The 23,709-nt window shown below is 37.5% G+C and overlaps 1 long non-coding RNA gene across 2 annotated transcripts in view; it reads right to left on the bottom strand.

Annotated features, from left to right (window-relative positions):
* Positions 1–22,847, bottom strand: part of LOC123381955 — a 198,072-nt gene extending 175,225 nt beyond the window's left edge. The window contains exon 1 of one of the 2 annotated variants that reach the window (XR_006589610.1): positions 22,586–22,847. This is a non-coding gene — a long non-coding RNA (uncharacterized LOC123381955). The remainder of the gene's footprint in view (positions 1–22,585) is intronic. The other variant, XR_006589611.1, reaches the window with a different exon arrangement.
* Positions 22,848–23,709: the final 862 nt, after the last annotated feature.

Raw genomic sequence — 23,709 nt, 5'->3', positions numbered from 1 at the left:
GGTAAAAGTGGGTAATTCCAGAATGCAATTTGTTGGACTCTATAGATAAATATAAAAATGGAGACCTATGATACCTGCTTTGGATTTTAATCTAGAAGTTGAATTATTATTTTTTTTTAGTTCTATTATTATTGTTGTTTCTGAGACAGTGCACATGCACGTGTGCATGAGTGAGAAAGGGGCAGGAAGAAAGAGAATCTTAAGCAGGCTTCATGTTCAGTGCAGAACCTAGTGCAGGGCTCGATCCCACGACCCTGGGATTATAACCTGAGTGAAAATCAAGAGTCAGGTGCTCAACACACTGAGCCACCTAGGTGCCCCAAGTTACCGTTTTTTCAACTTTATTGAAGTATACTTAATATATAAAATTTCCAGTGGTTGAATTCTTCACCAGGTCAATGATGTAAGACAAAAGTTTTCTCTTTTACAGTGGTCCCCCTGCCCACCTTATCTATTTCACTTTCAGTTACCTGTGGTCAACTATGGTCCGGAAGCAGATAATCCTTCTGTCCGGTTGTCTGAAGGTCAATAGAAGCCTACCACATCACATACCTGTGACATTCACCTCACTTCATCTCATCACCTAGGTACTTCATTATCTCACAACAGCACAAGAAAGGTGAGTATAGTACAATAAGATATTTTGAGAGAGAGAGATCACATTCAGATAACTTTCATTATTGTATCTTATTATAATTGTTCTATTTCATTATTAGTTGTTAATTTCTTACTGTGCCTATTTTATTAAGTATGTATGGATAGGAAATGACATCGTAAATATAGGATTTGGTATTACCTGTGGTTCCAGCCATCCACTGGGGGTATTATACCTTATGGATACCTGGAAAATTCAATTCAGTATTGCTGAGCTAAAAACCCCTTAAAAGTTAATGGTTTTCCCCCCCACAAATAGATAATAGTTTCAAACATGTCAAGGAAAGAGGATCACTGGCATTAGCTTCTAAGTTTGGTTGGTGGTTATTTCAGAAGGAAATGGGTTTTCTTTTGATATTTGATTTTATTTTTTTATGTTTGATGGTGAAGAGAGTTAATCCTAAATTGAATGATGTTGACTGGGCATTAAAAAATAGTGCCTACTCAAAAAAATAATAATAATAATAGTGCCTACCTTCAGGAGAGGAAGAGGGCAAAGGCAGTTGAGCATGATGACCAAATAAATCTTTAAATGATGCAATAAAAGAAAGATAACTTAGAGATGATGTGTTTGCCATGGCCCATAGAGATGTCAAGTTCCCACCTTTGGAGATGGATAAGCGTCTGCTTAATAGAGAAATATAATTTTGAAGGAATAGTGGTCCAGACCACTTACAAACGCAACAAATGAGTGATCTACTGATAACATAAAGTTGACACTCTTCAGTCTTTGAGGATGCTATTAGGCTGAATGTATTTCCATCAGGAGAGAATATTGCCTCATTTCAGGGGTGCATTTTCCCTAGCCTGAGCTATTGTAATCACTTCCTAACTAATATTTCTGACTCCTTGTCTTACCACCCTCTCCAATCTATTTTTTCTGCCATCAACATAATCTTCCTAATACCCAAATCTTAAGCTATTTCCATGCTTGAAAACACTTCATAAACCCACTTCTATCTACAGAATAAAATCCAGATGGATTATCATTGCATAAAATAGGCTCTGTTATCTGGCCTTCTGTTACCTCTCTGGTCTCCTCACTCACCACCCCATGCCTCATCTCCACTCTACTGACTTATTTGCTCTATGCTCCACTCTACTGAATTATTGGACATTCTTTTTTGGTCCATGTTTTTCATCGCCATGCTTTGGTTCACAAAGTCCTCTCGGTCTGATATAGCCCTATTGTGCCTAATAGGCACTTACATATTTTTAAAGCAGTAGTTCCTAATGACATCTCAGATTTTTAATCTTATATTTAAGTTATTCATTACATTTTTGCCAGGTTACCTTTCTCAAATCATAGAACCTATCCCACATACCCAACTCATTAGCTTACATACATGTTGATTCATTTCCCTACATCGGGCTAGAAATTTTGTAAAAGTGACCTTCTATTTACCTTTGATATGTATCAGATATATCGCATGTGCCCCATGCAACTTTAAGTGCTTTAACTACTAAAAGCTGTAGGCAATATTTATTAACATATTTAGTTGAATTTAGCTAAGGGTGGAAAGCTTCAAATCTGTTATACAGACTTAGGTTTAGGTAGGAAGCTTAATACTAACTCAAAGTTTTTTAAATAACAAAAAAATATTCCTTGTTTCTAATTAAATGATGCTACAGAGAGATGATGCATGTTTGTGAGGGAGGTTTGCACACTGTAAAAGTGCCTATTCCATCAATATGCACTGGTTACATTGGTGAAGAATGAGATACTACACCTTTATTAAAATGAATAGGCTAGATATACAGATATCACCATGGACAGGTCTGAGAAACAAAATATTGAATCAAAAAGTAGAATATAAAAAATATATATGATGTGCATATATATTCATGTGTGTGTATATATGTATACATGTTTGCATATCCATATATGTTGTTCAGTGTGTGTGTATGTGTGTATATACAGAGAGACAGAGAGAGACAGAGAGAGAGAGAGAGAGAGAGAGAGACAGACAGACAGACAGACAGAGCGAGACAGAGCGAGAGCGAGAGGAGTGGGGAGGAAATCAGTCCTCAATTTTCATTATTCTCAGATTCTCTTTTGGCTAACTCACCCACTAGCTAAAAATCAATACTCATGGTGCTTTCACGGTTCTTTGCAAACATGTGCAGAGCATCATTTGAGTTCCCAACTGAAGGTTTCTCAGCTGAAGTCAAACAAGGCAATGCTCCACCTTATTGTTTCAGCTGCCATCCTATACACAAGTATCCTTCTCACGATATATTTGGTGCCATGTTTTTTGCTTTGTTTTGTTTTTTACACGTTTGTGGTTTTCCTGGTGGTTTTACAGTTTAAACCATTCCCAAGTGTGACTAAAGTACCGTCTGGTGTTCCTAAGCATAAGAAGGCTATGATGTGCCTCATGGAGAAAAAATACATGTTAGATACATTCCGTTCAGGCATGAGTAATGGCCGCATTGACTGTGAGTTCAATATTAATGAATTAACCATATATATTAAACAAAGTATCTTCAAACAGAAACACACATAAAACTAGGTTATGTAACAATTGGTTGACAAAAAAATGTTCCACTCTCATGAGTTAGGCTCACAAGAACCTAACTGAATAATGAGAAGCAGCCACAGATAATAGCACTTTGAAAAGTTTCCAAAGAATTCAAAACTAATTCATAGCATAAATGCATACAAATCTATCTAGAAATCATATAAAAGTATTGGCTGGCTATACAGTGAATTAATGATATGGTTGCCTAGAATAAACAGAGAAAGCAAACGGAACTGGAGAGGGGAAGAAAGTTTTACATGTAAGGTTGCCATTCTTTTTCTTAAAAAAAGATTATACTCCCCCAAAAGAAATAAATAGTGGTTGATTGTTCGGTTCCCACCCTGTGTGTTTTGGCCTTGACAAAAATGCTTGCAATCTGCTTTATAGGTCATTTATTTTGTAATATTTGACAATCAGCACATTTAATTCCCATTGCATCTTAGCCAAATTTAAGCCTCCTATTGATTTTCTTGTTCCACAAGAACAGTGACCATGTTGCTCCTGTGACGTGCCTCATGCTTTCTTCTCCCATGCTCGTGTGTCCTTTATAGTGCCTTGCCTAGCCAAATACTAGCTGCTCCTCGAAGTTGGCACCATCATCCCCTTCCCCCCAATCCACCTTAGTTTTGTAATAAGTGGTATTGCTCACTTTTGGCCATGTTCTTTTGTATCATTCACATCCTGTTAGGAATCTTCCTTTTCCTATGAAAGTTGAAAAGGTCCTTGAAGGCAAAGACCATGGCTTCTTCAAGTGAATTTTTTTTCTTTTTAAGATACTTTTTAAATGTTTGTTTATTTTTGAGAGAGAGAGAGAGAGAGAGAGAGAGAGAGCGCGTGCGCAGGGGAGGGCAGAGAGAGAGGGAAACACAGAATCTGAAGGAGGCTCCAGGCTCTGAACTGTCAGCACAGAGCCCACAGAGCCCGATGTGGGTCTTGAGCTCACCAACTGTGAGATCATGACCTGAGCTGAAGTTGGATGCTTAACCGACTGAGCCACCCAGGCGCCCCTTCAAGTGAAACCTTTAATAGATAATTACATTTCTGAAAACATGTACAGAAATTAAATATGTGAATATTTATGAATATATTTCCATGTATAAGGGAATTCCATTTCCACACAACTAAATTTTCCATAAATTTCCAAAACTATTTATTTATATTTTTTAAATGTTCATTTATCTTTGAGACACACAGAGAGAAACAGAGTGCAAGCAAGGGAGGGGCAGAGAAAGAGGGAGACACAGAATCCGAAGCAGGCTCCAGGCTCTGAGCTGTCAGCACAGAGCCCAATGTGGGGCTCAAACCCATGAACTGCGAGATCATGACCTGAGCTGAAGTGGGATGCTCAACTGACTAAGCCACCCAGGTGCCCCAAGACAATTCATTTTGAATAGTGTCTTGCCTTTAATAATTTTTAACTGTTTGATTATTATCCACATTTGTTTGTTCTTTTGAGGGTTACAGACAACGCTCTGAGTGCTAGGGACTCAAATAAAAACTAGGCCAAATCTCTTCCATACTAATCTAGTGGAAGAGAGACTCTATACGGAGGCAAATATATTCATTAATTTTTCAAATTTATTGCTAAAATATTTATTGTACACCAAAGTACATACCAGCTTCTAAGTACCAGGGACACATAAGTGAGCAAAACCAGACAAAATATACTATCTAATTATAGGGATAGTACATAAGGAAAATGAACCACACACACACACACACACACACACACGCACACACACACACTCACACCACTCTCTGATAAAGAAGAACAAAGTTGGGAAATAGAGAATAAACAGTAAATAAAGAGAAAGGAACACTTAGATTGAGCTTTCAAATCACATGACCCATCATGTACTCCAAAGGTGAAATGATCTTAAAGTATCTCAGAGACAGAAAGGGGTTCATGTAGATATAGTATCTAGAGTGAGAACGCTCTGGTATTAGAGTAGACATATGGGCAGAAGCTGGATCAGTTCAGGGACTTAGAAGCTTGAATAAGAGGTTTGTTTGTATTTTAAGTTTAACGTAGAACCATTGGAAGTTTATGAGCAAGAAGTTGAGGTAACCTGGTCAAGCTTTATAAAAACAAAACAAAAACAAAATACAACTAAAATCTTATGTCTCAGAATAAATCATTAAGGAGATAAGAATCGAATCGGTATCAGGAGGCTGCTGCAAGTGCAGGTGGGATGGGACAGTGGCTTGGGCAAGGAAAGGGTGAAGATGGACAAAATGCTAGAGGTATATTGGAGGAGAAAAATTACTTGCTTACAGGCATGACCTTGATGCAAAATCCTATGTGGTACCTGTTCCATGTTTTTGATTGGACTTGCTATGGGCTCCATGTTTTATTCTAGACTATTGGAGATATTTTAAACATCATTGGGTCTAATGGGATAGAAGTGCAGAGTGGAAAAGCCACTTAGATTATGGCTACAAACACCTAGAAATGGGCCTCTTGTTTTGAATCCTTAAAACTGACAGAAGTTGGGATGCCTGGGTGGCCCAGTCATTTGAGCATTCAACTCTTGATTTTGGCTCAGGTCATGATCTCACAGTTTGTGGGATTGAGCCCCACATTGGGCTCTGCACTGACAGTGTGGAGCCTGCTTGAGATTCTCTCTTTCCCTCTCTTGTTCTTCTCTCTGCCCATGCAATAGTGAGCTTGTGGGCAGTCTCTCTCAGAAGTAAATACACAAACCTTAAGAGAAAAAACTGTTAAAGTTAACTGGGTACACGTCTCTAACACTATGCTAGTATCTTAACAATGGATATGTAGACAAAGAAAAAAGTAAGGGAATTTCTGTATCCCCAAGTCCATAAAACTTTCACAAAAAAAAAAAAAGAATCTGCCTGAAAATATATCAAGCAGGTTCTCCTTTCCCACCTTCCCCACTTTTATATTCATAAGAGCTCTTCCACATCATAAAACAAAGGCATACCTCTAAGTGATGCTAAAGCTTACCATGGTTATTTGAGGGGTACTAAACAAATGGACAATTTTACATATTGGTATCTGGGACATCGGGTTTTTTTTTTAGTGTTTGAGAGACACAGAGAGAGAGAGAGAGAGAGAGAGAGAGAGAGAGAGAGAGAGAGAGAGAGAGAGAGTGAGAGTGAGAGAGAGAGAGAGAGAGCGCGAGAGAGCAAGAGAGCGAGCATGTGCATGTGCACGAGTAGGGGAGTAGGGGAGGGCAGAGGGAGAGGGAGACAGAATCCCAAATAGGCTCCGTGGTGTCAGCTCAGAGCCCAACACAAGGCTCCATCCTACAAACCGTGAGATCATGACCTGAGCTGAATTCAACAGTCAGATGCTTAACTGACTGAGCCAACCAGGCACCCCTCTTTATTTTTGTAATATAGGTACCAGAAACCTATAGAAGGTTCCCCTGTATGTATTTCTGCTAAAATACAAGGGCAGCATCATAAATGGGATCTTTTTGCATGGTTTGGCATTTTCTGAATTCACATATAGAGTGGGGGATAAGAGCAATGAGTGTTTTTAGTAAACAACCTCAAGTCTTGCTCCCCCCCAGAGGAAGGTCAAACAATTTTTTCCAGGGGAGTGTTCTATGAAAGCAAAACAAAGAAAATACCGTTGAGAAGGACTGAAGTAGCTTATTTCACCTGCATTACAAACCCACAAAGTCTATCACCTAACTGTTCTCCTTCTTCCCTCCCCTGCCTTTTCTTAACCTCCTCTTTGTCTTCTTTCTCTTCTCCCCTCTTGTCTTTCCTCCCTTCTCCTCTTCCTTCTTCCCGTTTTCCTCTCCCTCAGATTCTAATTAGCTCTAATAATTAGGTTAAATGAGGTTGAGTATTTAGGACCACGTAGGCACCAACCAGTCAGAAAGATTACTCAACTGATGAGAATGACAGCAGCCTATACGTAAGACATTTGAGAATTAATTAAATCTGTTTTGTATGGACCACTTTCCATATATTGAGTAAACAAAGATTGCATTTCCAAAGTTTTGAAGAAAATATTATTTAATGGACTTGGTAATATAAACAGTTTATCAAAAATAGTTTATTATGCTAAGTGAAATTAGTCAGAGAAAGACAAACATCATATGACTTCACTCATATGAGGACTTTAAGAGACAAAACAGATGAACATAAGGGAAGGGAAACAAAAATAATATAAAAACAGGAAGGGGGACAAAACAGAAGAGACTCACAAATATGGAGAACAAACTGAGAGTTACTGGAGGGGTTGTGGGAGGGGGGATGGGCTAAATGGGTAAGGGGCATTAAGGAATCTACTCCTGAAATCATTGTTGCACTATATGCTAATTTGGATGTAAATTTTAAGAAATAAAAAATAAAATTAAAAAATATTTTAGTGGAAAGTGTTTTGAAATAACCCCATAAACTTTCTTAAATATTTCTTACTATATTGGCTTGAAATAGGTGCCTCTAGGTAAAAGAGTCAAAGTTATAATCAATAGTCATTTTACCACTTTAAATCTTTGTATTTCTCTCCAAATTTAGGAAATCATTATAATGACTGAGATTTTTAAAAAATATATCCTTTTACAAGCAATGGGGTTTCTATTTCTTTGCTGTTAACAAAATTGAAGGAATACATAATTGAATTGCTTGCTGATGTATAATTAAGAATAATTTTGGAAGGTGCCTGGGTGGCTCAGTCAGTTAAGCATCCAACTTTGGCTCAGGTCATGATCCCATGGTCTGTGGGTTCGAGCCCCACATCGGGCTCAGTGCTGACAGCTCAGAGCTTGGAGCCTGTTTCAGATCCTGTGTCTTTTTCTCTGCCCCACCCCTGCTGGTGCTCTCTCTCAAAAATAAATAAACGTTCAAAAATTTTAAAAAGAAGGGTCTCTCTCTGTCCCAAAAATAAATAAACGTTGAAAAAAAAAAAAAGAAGAATAGTTTGTGATAACATGTCACTATTTGGTCTTTTTGGTCTTGGGGGATTTATTTTCAAAAGTTTTTTTTTTTTAATTGGCATTACAATAAAGAAATTCCTTCAATTCTGATCTACTTGTCCATATGAGTGTTTCTCTGCAGAAACATCTAAAAAAATACACCAAAAGATGTAAAATTAATGTTGAGCCTGGTCTCATTTCTGCAGTAAGTGTTTTTCTTCTTCAGATATCTAAACTCATTAGAAAGAAATGACCTATTTATTTCATTAGATTACTTCCTTTAAAAAAAATTATGTAATACATGTTTAGTAATTTGTCAAAGTCCCTAATATGTTTGTGTCATTTTGTTCAATTGTTAATTACAATTGTTAGGATGATTCAATATAAAAAGGAATTATTTAATGCTTAGAGACTTATGATAACAGGAATTTAAAAAATAGATATTTTTGTAGCAGAAAAGCATGACTGTGTGATCAATAAATTCATTCAGGCATAAAAGATGATATATTAGGATGCAATTCTCTAAGAGAAGCAGAATGTGAACACCGGTTCAAGGAGGATACAGAGAGATGTAAAATTTATGGGTGCTAAAGAAAACCTTCTTGATGTGCTTTTATAAATTGCTGATGGTGGGTATCAAGTAACTATGGTATCTTGATTCCATGGACTACATTTTATTTTTTTAATTTTTATTTATTTTTCAGAGAGAGAGACACAGAGCGTGAGCAGGGGAGGGGCAGAGAGAGAGGGAGACACAGAATCCAAGGCAGGTTCCAGGCTCTGAGCTGTCAGCACAGAGTCTGACATGGAGCTCGAACTCAGGAACTGTGAGATCGTGACCTCAGGTGAAGTCGGAGGCTGAACTGATTGAGCTACTCAGGTGCCCCTCCATGGACTAAATTTTAAAAGAAGCATAGAACACTTTTAAAATGTCAATATTTACAATTCACTAAGAATTTATCATTTGGAAATTTTAAAACTCATGATGAAATTCTTCAAATTTACCAGGGTAGATGAGCAGAAAAAGAGAAAAATATATACATTGAAGGTCACTAGTCTTTGCTGTCTCTAAATCCAGAGTTCCACGTAGGTACACTACCTTCTTCTTAAAGAGGGTTCAGGGTACAATAGCTCTTGAGGGATATATCCTTCACTATTGAGGACATACTCTAACATGTTTAAAAACAGTAGATTTGCAGATAATTCCATGAGATGATAGGTTTTCCAAGGAAATGGATTTTAATTATGTGTATATGTATCTTACTAAGACATCTAGGGTACCTACTACCTTCTGCTCACCAGTTTATAATATGATCATTTTAATATAGTGCATAGAAGGCCTTCCTGGTGTTGATGATGGTGTCAAGGTCATTGCTGTCTAGGTTGTAATAGAAAAAGAACACTACTGATGAATCCCTGAGTCAATAGGATACTATTAAAGTAAGTTCTGCCTGGGTGAAATATGTTCTGCCTGGATGAAAATTAACTCTAAAATTAGGAAAAAAATTCATATGCCAGATCAGTAACTTCATATTAAGTTCTAAGGGATTTATTAATTTGCTCCATTAGGGCAATCATATATGGAACACTCATTTCAGTTGAAGCCACCACTTGATTAAGTTCCCTATAATCTTATTATTTTGAGAACTGTCAATCATACGTACTAGAAAAATCCAGAAAATAAATGAAAATTTATTTGAAATTTTCATCTCTGTATCATTCAATTCTTCTAAGATACCTTTGCATTTGCATCAAGGTTGAAATATTTCTTTTGATTTGCTATTTCAGTAAGGAGGAGACTCTGACGACTTCAACTTGCATAATTGCTGTATTAGCCCATATGTTAAGTTCATGAAACTATGTTTCTGCTACTTGCCAAGGCTCTTTCTTATCACCAAATGCACAGGAACTGATGAAGTGACCAGAGGGATGGCCAGAGTCCCTCTGGACATATCATAAGGTGAGTGAGAGCTTTATCAACAAGTCTTAAACCCCCATTCTTACTGACACATTGCTATGTTATTTTGAGCCTCAATCAGTGTTCTGCCATTTCTAAGATTCAAAAGTGTCCTTTTCAGTGAAGAGTTACCCAGGCCAATGGCCATAGGGAAGTTTAAAAGGCTGTGAGATACACATTAGCTCAGGACTAGGAATTAGGAGGAAGGGTCTGGTTCTGCAGCCCTGTAACCCAAATTGGCCCTTTGTTCTCTGGATGCGTGAACTGTTGATTTTGTCCCTGGCAAATCCTTGACTGGTTAACAAGAGAGATCTCTTGATGCCAGAGTATACCCTTGACCCAGGTTATCACATCCATACTGCTGCTTTTGCGACTGTGCCCACTTTGTTAATGGCATTTATTTATTTATTTTTTTAATTTTTTTTTTTCAACGTTTATTTATTTTTGGGACAGAGAGAGACAGAGCATGAATGGGGGAGGGGCAGAGAGAGAGGGAGACACGGAATCGGAAACAGGCTCCAGGCTCCGAGCCATCAGCCCAGAGCCTGACGCGGGGCTCAAACTCACGGGTCGCGAGATCGTGACCTGGCTGAAGTCGGACGCTTAACCGACTGCGCCACCCAGGCGCCCCTGTTAATGGCATTTAACTGTTAGTACTTTGAGACAAAAACCCAGACTCATTCCACTAGACTGGAGATCAGAAATCAAAAATATTTTATAAACATTCCCAGTTTACAGAAACCAGGAGACCTCTGTTTAAAAGATTCTGATAAATTGTTTCACTTGATCAAAAGGAAAGGAGGTCTGGAATTAGTCATGAGACATGGTGAGATGCTGAATATTCTGAGATCTAATCCAGCATTTCTATTACCTGTAATCCTTGGATACCTTACCCAGTGCCACTCAAAGGCTTTCCTGTCATTGTTTGGTTCTAATTGTGTTGCAAATCCAGAAAGTATTTTAATCCCTGACAAATGCTCAAACAAAAGCGCATGAATCCAGAACCTCTGCTGAGCACACATACGTCAAGTCCAATCCCAAATTACTTTTTGTTGATTTCTCCTGTTTGATTTCTACCCAGAAAAATCCATGCCCATATATTTAACTCAAATTGTTGATAGGATATATTGATAAATTCCTCTAATTTATTCTAAATGCAACTTTTTCTTCTTCACTCATGTCTTCATTCAACATTCAGGCCAAAATGTTTTGATTATAATACTCATTATACTAATGAGTCCTAGCATGTGGGAACAAAGATTAAATCTCTTCCACTTAATATGGGTGATGTTTCAGTGGTTGGGCCATTCCTGGGCTTGGTAAGTTCTATGGATTCTTCCATATAGCCTTGTTCTGATTGTTGAGATCTCATTATTTTCTGATAAATGCCTTAAAATATTCATATGATCAATGAATATAGGCAACAGAGCTGACTTAGTTGTGACATAAAATGAAAGTTCAGCATTTCATAGAATTCATTTCTGTATATTACTCATATATCATCCTCAGTGTGTACATGGATCCAGCTAATTACATGATCAGTTAAATCATTTTCCTATTGCCTCTGCTGCTAATTTCTCATCTGGGAATCTGGGTTGGCAGAAGATGTTGTCTCACCACTTCTGCCTTATGTCAACCCAATAACCAGTTTCATATACCTATATATCCCTGAGCATCTGTTCTCAAAAATCCAAGCAACAGAAAACAACTCTGAAACACACACACATTCACACACACACAGGGATAGCTCACAGTATCCATGAAAGAGCTAGACTGTCGAAGCAGCCAGTCAGTTGGGTTAATACAACTGTGGGTAGATTGTCTTCTCTATGTGCATGTCTATATAACTCCTGGTATCCTTGGGGGTCTCAGGTTACTATTTCAGTTTATTTTTTAATCGGTTTGCTGTATTTGTGATTTATCATGGAGCAAATAGTAGGAGACAGAGCGTGCATCCTGAGAATAAAGGATTTATACAACTTTTCCCATCTCTCTAATTTCTCTGATGACACCATGGTTGAGTTCTCTTTTGCCCTCTTTCCTTTTTAAGTTATTCTGGGGTTCTTCTGAAGAACAATCCACTTCTTTTTTGATGGCCTCTTCTTTCACTTGAGTAGGATTTCAAGGTGTTCAGGTATGTGTTTTCTTTCTAACTTCAAGAAATTTTCCACCATTTAGTTTGTCAATGGGACCTGTCCTGACTTTGAAGCACAGTTATGGATTCATTTTATTTGTATATTTCTTCTGCTGTTTCACTGAAGTATTGTTAAGGAGTTATAGGTGTATTATTTGTCTGCCATCTTAGATATTAACACAAAAAATACTTTAAATCCTGCTTAGTTCCTAAGGAATGAGTTCGCACTTCATACATGTGATCCTGCGGTTGGTTAATCTTTTCTCCTATTTTGAAGATTCTAAAACCAAGGATAATAATCCCAAACACCTTTCACCTAAACAAGAATATATTTATTAGATTTATCAGAAAAGGATTAAATTAGGGCAGTAAGACTATTATCATCAGCCCCAGGGAATCTTTGCTGAAGAAAACTCCTCATGATTACTTATAACTAAAAACCAGAAACCAATTATCTGGGCTACAGAGGTCCACATCCTGGAAAAGAGTAGTATGAGGGTGTGGGTGTTAGAGAGCTCTGAAAGAGGCTACGTGATGTGCAAGACAGCATCAAATGTAAGTGAGAGACAATGCTGAAATAATAGAGACATTTATGTCAAAGAATGCTTTATAATGCAAGGAAGGTAGTTTACAAGGGGGGTTATTAAAGAAACAAAGTAATGGGGCTTTTAAAGAGGAGTATTACAAAAGAGAAAAGAGAGTAAAATGTGCTTGTTTCAGAAGTGATCGCTTCCACAAGTGTGTTAAGGATTCTATTTGTGGGCACAAGGCAGGGGAGACCATGAAAAACTGGAGGTGGAGGATGAACCTTGTTCAGGAAGTTTAAGTATGAATAAGAAGGAAGAGTTAGAATAATGGCTGGTGGAAGGCAGGGTGACAAGGGAGGGTTCAATTATTTTTTAATTTAAAGGTATTTTTAATTTTTATGTGAAAGAGGAGAAATTGCAAAAATTAAAGACTTCCTGGTTTGTCTTGATGATCAGGACTGGACACATTTTGGAAAGAATTATAAAATATCCGAGTGATTCATTCTTAGAAAGAGACACAGAAGTTTCCACCAGTCAGCATAAGTTCACCAAAAACAGATCTAATTATCTGTAGGTCTTTTTTGAAATTTCTACTAAATCAGTGTAGAAATAGTTCAATGTCACAGGCATAGCACCGAGATATTGGGGAAGTAATATTCATTAAATACCAAGTAGGTTCCAAGTGCCATGATGGGCACTATCACCATACTGAGGGATGCATTTTGTGTTGTCAAAGACTTGGGATTAGAGGTCCTTTAGAGTCCCTTCCACGTTTAAGATTTTATAATTTTCTTTTTACCAGTGAACATATATGTTCTTCACAAAATTGTACTTTACACTTAGAATTAGGCACAGCCATTAACTAATTATTACTTGTTAGAATACAGGTTCACCTGAGAACACGGTGCTATGTGCACATCTATGTACAGTATGCATTTTCTTATAATTTTTTTAACATTTATTTATTTTTGAGACAGGGAGAGACAGAGCATGAACAGGGGAGGGTCAGAGAGAGGGAGACACAGAATCTGAAGCAGGCTCCAGGCTCTGAGCTGTCAGCATAGAGCCCGACGCGGGGCTAGAACTCATGGACCACGAGATCATGGCCTGAGCCAAAGTCAGTCGCTTGACCGACTGAGCCACCCAGGCGCCCCTACAGTATGCATTTTTAATAAAAATTTAATAGTTCAAAGCTTCAAATGAAAGGAAAACAAATGTGATTAGACTGCTACACTTGTTCCTAGTTCTTCACTGATTCCTCATGATTTTTATTTATTTTTAAAAATTTATTTCTCTTGAAAGAGAGAGAGAGACTGTATGCAAGCAGGAGAGGGCAGAGAGAGGGGGGAGAGAGAGAATCCCAAGCAGGATCCCCATGGTCACCCAGAGGCTGATGTGAGGCTCGATCCCACAAACCATGAGATCATGACCTGAGCCAAAATGAAGAGTTGGACAGTCAACCAACATACCCACCCAGACACCCCCATTTTTAGTAAAACCCGCATTTAAAATGACTTAAAGCCCTAGGGGCACCTGGGTGGTGTAGTCATTTGAGCATCAAACTCTGGCTCAGATACTGATCTCGTGGTTCATGGGTTTGAGCCTCATGCCGGGCCCTGTGCTGCCAGCTCAGAGCCTGGAGCCTGCTTCACGTTCTGTGTCTCCCTCTGTCTCTAACTTTCCCCCACTCGTGCTCTCTCTCTCTCAAAAATAAAAAAAAAAAAACATTTGAAAAATTAAAATGACTTAAAGCTCTGAAACATAACTCCTTATATGTTTGAAATCCCTACTAAAGGTCATAATTTTAAAGCCAGATTCTGCTAATTTACCCCCCATGATGACACAGGATGGCTGAGAAGAGGTAAAAAGGCTATTACTTTGCGAAGCTGTTAATATATGATCATTCCTTTTTTTATTCTAGCTTTGAGATCTAATTGACATAATACTGTGTACGTTTAAAGGTGTACAATATGATGATTTGTTACATGTATATAATGTGAAATGTTCATCGCAATAAGTAGTTAACACATCCTTCACCTCAATTAACTGCTGTTGTTATGGTGAGAACAATAAAGATCTACTCCCATAGCAACGCCCAAATATAGAATATTGTCAACTGTAGTCACCATGCTGTGCCTTAGATTCGTGGAATTTACTCATCTCGCAGCTCAAAGTTCATACCCTTTGAACCACATCTCCCCGTTTCTCCCCCTGCTTAAGGGCCATCCTGTTTCTAGGAGTCTGGCTTTTTTAGATTCCACATAATATGTGATATCATATAGTATTTGTATTTCTCTGATTTACCACACTTAGTATAATGCCCTCAAGGTCCATCTATGTTCTCACAAATGGCAGGATTTCCTTTTTTATTGCTGAATATCCCTCTCTGTATATAGATCTAGAGACATATCTTTCTATCTACCTATCTATCTACATACATATCACCCTCATCTTCTTTATCCACTCATCCATAGACTGAGGACACTTAGGCTGTGGCTGTTGTGAATAATGTAGCAATGAACGTGGGAATATAGATCTCACTCTTCAAGACAGTGATTTCATTTCCTTTGGATATATACCCAGAAGTAGGATTGCTGGGTCATATAGTAGTTCTATTTTTAATGATTTTAGGAGACTGCATGCTGTTTTCCATAGTTACTGTATCAATTTACATTTCCACCAACAGAGCACAAGGGTTCCCTTTTTTCCACATCTTTGGCAACATTTGCTATTTCCAGTCTTTTAGATAAACAACATTCTACCAGGTATGAGGTGATATCTAATTGTTGTTTTGATTTGCCTTTCCTTGATGACTGGGGTGTTGAACATCTTTTATCAAGCAAATGGCCTTGTTGACCATTTGTAGGTCTTCTTTTGAAAAAAGGTCTATTCGGTTCTTTTGCCCATTTTTCAATCAAATTGCTATTGTGTTATTGGGTTATAGGAATTCCTTATATATTTTAGATATTAACCCCTTATCTAATAGGTGTTTTGCATATGTCTTCTCTGATTAGACAGATTACCTTTTCTTTTGTTGATTCTTTTGTTGCACAGAAACTTTCAGTTTGATGTACAGAGCTTTTTGTATTTAGTTTTGCTTTTCTTGCTCAAGTTTGGGGTCATAACCAGAAAAATCATTGCCAAGACTAATATAAGGAGCTTTTTCTCTATGTTGAAATGTACGAGTTCAGGTTTTATAATTTCAGGTTGCTGAAGTTTAAATGACTCCTATGCTCCCCAAGAGCATTGTGTACATGCATACGTGTGTGTGTGTGTGTGGTGTGTGTGTGTGTAAGCTAAATGTTGAACTTTACATGGGGATGAGAGTCTCCAACTCTGCCATCTTGGCAAGCATCTTGAGAATTTCTCTTAAACTGTCTTATTACTTTTTTAAAAATGAGAACTGCATTAGGAAGCTATATGCCTATTTTCTCAATTAATGATCTATTGGCACGATAGGGTAGCAATGAAACTTCAACTGCAAATTGATGCCAATCACTGGCACAGATCCTCTGATCTACCTTTTACTGGCTTCTAGTAAAGAATCACAGATGAGAAGCATAGAGAAGGATGTTAAAAGAGAGAGAGAGTGCAACGGCAGACCACTGGCTTTCTTTGCTGCCATACAAAAAAAAAAATACATTCAGGTGGCGGAGTCCATGTGCTCTCTCCAGCACTGAGAGGTTGCATGGGAACTAGCTATAGCAGTGAATTTACATTTTCTTAACACTTCCAGTTAAACAAGTTGTTGCACATCTGTGTGGGTTGTGGGGCGTGTGTGTGTGTAATGAATGATTTGAATTGGAGAAGCGGGTAATAGTAATAATGTTTTATAATACATGTGGAGTTCCTAGATGGTATAATGGAAATGTATAGCTACAGTGATTTACAAGGATATATTTTAAGTTGACTAATAAGTGATTCTTATAGAAATGACTAAGGTGTAATAATGGGGGATATCAAACAATGAGACATTAAATATTGTGAAAGTCGAGCATGTTTTAACACAGGGAACTAACATTATCTACATATAGCAGTGCCAGACTCTGGGCTTGTGGCTTTATGTTTATACTACTATAAACCTCACAACAACCTGGGAAAGTCGGTCATGGCATTATTTTTATGGGATTAATTTTCTGAAGCACAGAATATTTAACTGTTTTTCCAATATTATTTGCCTAGTTTTAAAAAAAGGTGTATCCTGATTTGAACCCTGAAATAAGCCTCAAAATTCACACCTTTTTTCATTTTGCAAGGCTACTAACACTTGCACTTTGTCAGCTTGGAGAGGAATAATATGCTCTATAATTGTGAAAGGGACATCCACAGCTCTGCTGGTTGTGAATCATTGCTGATGTTGAAGACTTTGTTCTTATCCTTTTCAGTTATTTACAAGATAATAAAGGCACAGGCATGGGTCTGTTCATCAAAATTCTTTGCCTGAGATTTGCAGACTAAATGATATGTAAATATGGAGTGCTTATAACTGAGCAGTGTCCTAACCTCGGTTCTTAGCTGCCTTGTTATTGTTGACTTGTTCTTAGTAGTTTTTAGAGCTGGTTACCTCTACAATCTCTCCTAGTACAATAGTAATAATAACCAACATTTTTTGAATGTTTTTACTATACCAGGCACCATCTGAAGTTATTGATTCAATTAATCATCATACTAACTATCTTCCTGTCTTCAGGTAAGTGAAGCACACCTCCACATTTTCTCATGCAGAATCTTAACCGATGTACTTTTGCTCTCTTCCCTGACCTCTTCCACCTTGGTGTATGCAGAAGCATCTAAGAACTAATTGTATTCTTGTGAACCACTAGGGTGGGATGCTATTTAATCTTTTACTTTAGATATGGATGTCAGTTTGCAGAAGCTTGGGTGAAGGATACATATTTACTAGAATTTCAGCGTTCTTATTGTGCCATTTTTTGTTAATTATCAGACAGTTCAATTACACATAAATATACAGATTTACCCACCACTACTAGTTATTTCACATTATGTATAATCTCACCTTTTATTTAAAGCAACAGTGGTTTAGAGATAGAGCCAAAGCCCCATCCCTCCAATCACTTTCCAGCCTTCCTCCTCTACAAGTAACTATTCTTTATTTGTACAGATCATCCTATATTTTTGTATTTTTATGACAGAGGCATGTCTTTTAAAACTTGATATAAAAGAGATTATACCATTACAGTCATTTTGCAATTTGCTGTATCACTAGAATTCTATTTCTAAATTTTCTCGTGTTTTTCACATCAAGCTAACATTTTTAATTGCAAAAGAAGTATTATACATAAATCATAGTGTACTTCTTCATTCTCTTGAAGAAAAAGTCATCTCACCAATAACATCTTGCCATTAAACATTAATATCCCTGCACATATGCTCAAAAAGGTCTCTAGGGAAACAAGAAATAGAACTGCTTTATCAGAGGATATGCATGTATTCCCCTTGTAGAGATTTGCTCGATAGTTCTCCAAAGTGGTGGTACCAATGCATACCCCCCATCAGCAATGTCAAACAGTCTCAATTTCTACTTGTTATTGTTAACACTTTTAATTAAACGTTAATTTTAACAGTACCATGGAAGTGAAATGGCAGGATGTTTAGTACGCAGTTTCCCGATTATGAAAAACATTGAGTATCTTTCCATTTCTTTCTTAGAAATGCAACAGTGTTTCTAGGGAAGTTACCTATTTACCTATGTGACTAGTTCCTTTCTATTGACTGGGATCATTTAGGTTTTGCTTTCCTTTATATATTCTGTTCAGGAATCATTTGTTACTCACATGCTTTGCTAGTACTCTCTCTCCACTTTACTGATGGTGTTATACGGAAACATTAATTTTAAATGTAGTCACTTACAAAATATTTCACTTATGTCTTTTGTCATATGTCAAAATCATCTCAATTATCAAGCACTCATTCCCACACCTTACTCCTCTATTTCTTATTAGGTTTTTTAATCTATTTATGTACTGAGACCATTTTTCCATTAATTTAAACTTTTCAAGCTATTAATGCCTAATAATCTAAGTCCTTATTCTTCAGAGTCTTGATTTTTTGCTCTATAATTCTATATGTATTTTAGGATTAACTTGCCAGTTTTATTTAAACATAACTCGGTTGCTTTATAATATTATATTAATTGGAGATCAAAAAACACCATTATGATATTGAATCTTTCTGTCCATAAGTAAGATACTTCAATTTATTTATGGTTTCTATATAAAGTTTTAAGTTTGTTTTTTATTTAATTAGAGCAAGAGAGAGAGAGAGTGTGCATGAGTGGGGTAGGGGCAGAGAGAGAATCCCAAGAAGCCTCTGTGCTGTCAGCTCAGAGCCCAATGTGGGGCTGGAACTCACGAAACAGGAGACCTTGACCTAAACCAAAATGGAGAGTCTGATGCTTAACGGGCTCACACCCAGGCACCCCTATAAAGTAGGTTTTTTAGTGAAGTATAGCTGACACACAATGTTATATTAGTTTCAGGTGTACAACAGTGATTTGACAATTCTATACATTACACAATGCTCACCATGATAAGTGTATGGAGTAGTTTTATGAAAGCATTTGAAAAGTACACAATTGAATAAATGGACAACCCTGCTAAAAAGTAGTCATTATGCACTAAAATGAATTTAAGATATAAAGGCAAGAAATTTAAAACTAAATAGAATTTTAAAACCGGAAAACAGCCGTTAAGTTCTCCTTGTGGTTCACAAGAGCTTTTACAATATATATGGATAGTTAGAAATGCTTATTTTTGACGTTTTTGATTTCAGACAACTCCACTAGTGCAGGATACATAGTTTAAAAATTTAGGAAGACTTGGTCAAACAAGGGCAGTAGTTATATAATAAAAGGAGTCAGAAATTTAAAACAAAACCCGAGAATTAAATGTAAGTACTTAAGAAGAAAATATTTCAATCCATTATAGGAATCAAAGCCTTCGAATAGTCATTTTGGGCCATTTCATTATTATGAACAATTGGTCATACTGACTATATCTTTCCCACAATTTCATCTAAAATTATGTTCATTTCCTTGTTCATGTCCCACACTGTAAATTTCTTTGCAATCTATCTCCTCTTATCCCAATTCCCCATTGCTCTAGCCTTCTTTCTTCTCGCCTGAAAGTATATGGCTTCCTTTCCTTCCAAACATTTCCATTGCGCCCCTGTGGGACCCCCATTCTGTGGTAAACACAATCCCATACATTTTCAACTTTTGACTACGAGTGCGTACCATTAAAACCTGTCTCTTATTTGAAGACACCATTTTCTCTGGAATACACTTTATTACAACTTCCAGTATTCCCAGTACTTTGTGGTTTTTACTGTATTTTGTATATCAGTCTCCCCTTTTTTATTAAGGTATAGTTGACATATAACATATCACCAAGCAGGCAAAAGACCTGTACACTGAAAACTAGAAGACATTTATGAAAGAAATTGAAGACACAAGTAAATGGAAAGATACTCTGTACTCATGAGAGAATACTGTTACAAGTTCCATTCTACCCAAAGGAATCTATAGATTTAATGCAATCCCCATCAAAATTTCAAAGGCATTTTTCACAGGAATAGAACCATCTTAAAATATGCATAGGACCACAAAAGACCGTGAATAGCCAAAGAGAGCTGGAGAAAGAATACAGCTGGAGGCAATCATCCTCCCCAATTTCAAACTATATTACAAAGCTATAATAATCACAGGGCACCTGGGTGGCTCAGTCAGTTAAGTGTGCAACTTTAACATAGGTCATGATCTCACGGTTCACAAGTTTGAGTCCCATGTCAGGCTCTGTGCTGACAGCTCAGGGCCTGGAGCCTGCTTCTGATTCTATGTCTCCCTCTTTCTCTCTGCCTCTCCCCTGCTTGTGCTCTGCCGCTCTGCCTCTTAAAAATGAATAAATGTTAAGAAAAAAAAAATCAAAGCTATGGTAATGAAAATAGTATGGTATTGGCATAAAAACAGACACATAGATTAATAGAACACGATAGAGCGCCCGGAAGTATGCCCACACATATATTGTCAATTAACTTATGACAAAGGAACCAAGAATACACCATGGGGAAAGCAGTCTCCTCAAAAAATGGTGCTGGAAAAACTGGTCCGCCATATGCAAAAGAACAAAACTGGGCCACTATCTTACACCACACACAAGAACTAACTCAAAATAGATTACGGACTTGAAGGTCTGTAATGGCCAGAAAACCATAATACTCCTAAAGGCAAACATAGGCACTAAGGTCCTTGATATCAGTCTTGATGAGGATCTTTGTTAATCTAACACCAAACACAAGCAATAAAAGCAAAACTATAGACAAGAGAGACTATATCCAACTAAGAAGCTTCTGCACAGGAGATCTGTGAATATGAGAAAATATGTGCAAGTCATATGCTTAAAAAGGGATTAATACCCAAAATATATAAAAAACCATATAACTCAATAGCAAAAACAAACTGATTAAAAAATAGGCAGAGGATCTTCTATTTTCTCCCAGTCTATTAGGACCTTCTTGTATTCAGTTTTTCTCCAACCAGACTAAAATTAGAAGTCTGTTACTCTACTCTCTTGCCACCATTCCCAGATTTTAAACCTACTATGTTTCACCTAGATACACCTTATAAAACTTTCAACTGAGTATCAATTTTCAGCTTTGAATCAACTTACCTTCTCTCTCATATCCTCACATGCCTTGAATACCTGGGAAAATAAGCATGCTTATAAGCAATTACCTGCTCTAGAGATTCGTATTCTTCAACCTCAGGTACTCACACAACTTAGAATTCCACCATGTGTTCACGTTAGCCCTTTTTCCAAAAGAGCAGTTACTGTAAACCTTTTCCAGGGTCTTTAAAACTCCAATGCTACCCATCCATTTTCAGCAGATAACTTTGTTACCCATTACAGATATATATGATTTTATATACATATATGTAACCAACGTTCATCGTTATAGCAGTTTCAAGTGTCCAACATAGCAATTCAACATCTGCACACTGTGAAATGATCACCACAGTTAAGTCCAGTTAGCATCCATTACCACACATAGTTCCAATTTTTTTTCTCATAAGACCTTTTAAGATATACTCTTTTACCAACTGTCAAATATGCAGCATCTGCTATAGACACCACATCCCAATGAACCATTCACTCCATAACCAGAAATTTGCACTCCTTAACTCCCCATCCCCATCTTGACTGGGTTTCAACATCTTTAACTTACCTGCAGTTTACTCTTTTTTTTTCCTTTCTTCTATGACAATGAAGAGATAGCTTCATTTCTCTAATTCAGGGGTTCTCAAACCTAACATACACTAGAAGGTAGCTGATGGCTCAGGAAAGCAGATTGATTGGCCCCACACCCAGCAATTCTGAATTAGCAGGTCTTGGAGGTGGGGCCTGAGAGTTTGTGTTTTTAACAAGACCCAGGTGTTGCTGAAGCTGCTTCTTCAGAGACCACAGCTCTAAGGTAATTCTTCACTAGAATCATATCCCTCTTTGCCCCTTCAGAGAGAATGTTTTTTCAGTACCCCAATCTTTCCCAATTCTTCCCACACTTTCCTTTCTTATTGGCTTCTTCCCAGTAGCAGTCATACATCCTCAAGTCACCTTTATCTTATAAAGAAAAGAAACAAAAAGCTCCTTCATGCTCACATTCCTCCAAGGTACTTTCCTACCTGCTTCTCCTTTTCGCAACTACACTTAGTGAACACATGCTTCACAAATGTTAATATTTCTTAATCTACCTATCAGCCTACCCAAAGCAGGTTGTGACGTCATACACGCACTCTTTGCTGAAGTTACCAAAGAACTAATTACCAGACAACCCAGTGAGCACTTCCCAGTTCTCATAGTCATCAGAGTATTAGCACTTACTTGCTTCTTTCTTGAAACACTTGGCCTTAACTTTTCTGATTTTCCTCCTTTTTTCTCCACTCGGGTTAATCTTCCTTTGGAATTAGCTAATGTCATTGCTTCACTTCTTACTCTGCAAGCATTGCATGGTTTTCTATTGTTATTTATATGCTGAAGTCTCAAAATTGAGGCTGGATCTCTCTCCTTCCTGCAGCCTGCCCATGGGATCAGTGGGATTGCCTTTCCTAAAGGGGATATATAGGCTTGTACTCTCACAGGTGGATGAAACCCCACCCAGAGAAATGAGAGGGGGGAAAACCATATGGAGTCCTAAAGAAGATAGGTTTGAGGATCTGGGAAGATGAGAGGTTCTCGTTTAATCAAAATGAAATGGGGTTGCCTGGGTGGCTCAGTCAAATGTCCGACTCTTGGTTTCAGCTCAGGTCATGATCTCATGGTTTGTGAGTTCAACCCCCATATTGGTCCTGCGCTAACAGCACGGAGTCTGCATAAGCTTCTCTGCCCCTCCCCAGCTCTCTCTCTCTCAAAATAAATAAACATTTAAAAAATGAAATGGGAAGGACATCACAGTAAAGTGTAAGAGCATGAATTTGTCATAATTCTTGAAACACTTTTAGGTGATTTTTAGATTCTGAGGCAGAAAATAGTAAATTATTAATGACACCAATCTGATTTTGTAATTCTCTATTGCCTTGCCTGAGCTCATAGATGCAGGTGGGATCACTGATGACTCAGCTCCATTTGAGGGTAAGGTTTTGAAAACCAGGTTCAAAGAAATAAGTGAGTGACAGAGTAAATGAAAGTCTTTAAAGTGAGGTGACAATAATTTTGATTCATAGATTCTAAGCTTGGCAAAAGTGAAGACTATCGAAGAGAAGGTTAAAGAATAGAGAGAAAATATCAGAGTAATAAACTTATGAATTTAATGACTATTGCATTAGGCTGCTTGGACAACTCAGAAGACAGAAAGTTGTGGTTAAGGACTAAGTGACTTCATGATTTGAGGTAGTTACATGGAATGGGAAAGGACCTTAAAAGTATATTGGAATGGAGGAAAATGCAATTTTAGAGGGCATCTGGGAGCTCGATGCCATGTGTTAGATTCCCATCAAACAGACCCAGAA

The sequence above is a fragment of the Felis catus genome, chromosome E1 (assembly GCF_018350175.1).
Source record: "Felis catus isolate Fca126 chromosome E1, F.catus_Fca126_mat1.0, whole genome shotgun sequence".
In the NCBI taxonomy this organism is placed as follows: domain Eukaryota; kingdom Metazoa; phylum Chordata; class Mammalia; order Carnivora; family Felidae; genus Felis; species Felis catus.
This window is presented reverse-complemented; position numbering and strand designations above follow the sequence as displayed.